This window comes from Orycteropus afer, unplaced genomic scaffold, assembly GCF_000298275.1.
Source record: "Orycteropus afer afer isolate SDZICR_OR568_19922 unplaced genomic scaffold, OryAfe1.0 scaffold00094, whole genome shotgun sequence".
Taxonomy (NCBI): domain Eukaryota; kingdom Metazoa; phylum Chordata; class Mammalia; order Tubulidentata; family Orycteropodidae; genus Orycteropus; species Orycteropus afer.
In genome coordinates this window covers 5,508,176-5,508,923 of record NW_006921681.1, presented here as the reverse complement: position 1 = coordinate 5,508,923, position 748 = coordinate 5,508,176, and positions in this window count along the sequence as shown.

Sequence of the window (748 nt, the reverse complement as noted above, 5' to 3'; positions counted from 1 at the left end):
CCATACTGCTTTCCACAGTGGTTGTATCATTTTACAGTACCATCAGCAGTGTGTGAGAGTCCCAACCTCTCCACATCCTCAGCAGCATTTTTCTGTCTTGCTGAACTTTGCTACTAGTGCTGGGGCCAGATGGTATCTCATTGTTGTTTTGATTTGCATCTCTCTAATGCCTAATGATCGTGAGCATTTCTTCATGTTTGTTGGCCACCTGAATATCCTCTTTGGTGAAGTGTCTATTCATGTCTTCTGCCTATTTTTAAATTGGATTGTTTGTCTTTTTGTTGTTGAGGTCTTGGAGTTTTCATAAATTCTAGAGACAAGTCCCTTGTCAGATATGTCATTGCTAAATATTTTTTCCCAATCTGTAGGTTCTCTTATGACTCTTTTGGAGAAGTCTTTGGAAGCATATAAAATTTTAACTTTTAGAAGGTAGCATTCACCTAGTTTCTCTTCTGCTGTTTGTGCATTTTGGGTTATGCTTGATATCTATGCCATGTATTAGGGCGCTTAAATTTGACCCTAAATTTTCCTTGAGGAACTGTATAGTTCTAGGTTTCACATTTAAGTCTTTGATCCATCTGGAGTTAGTTTTTGTGTATGGTGTGAGGGAAGATCTTGTTTCATTCTTCTGAAATGGTTATCCAGTTTTGTCAGCACCATTTATTAAATAGACATTCTCTTCCTCATTTAATGGATTTTGGCCCTTTGTCAAAGATCAGCTGACCATATATCGATGGATCTATTTCTA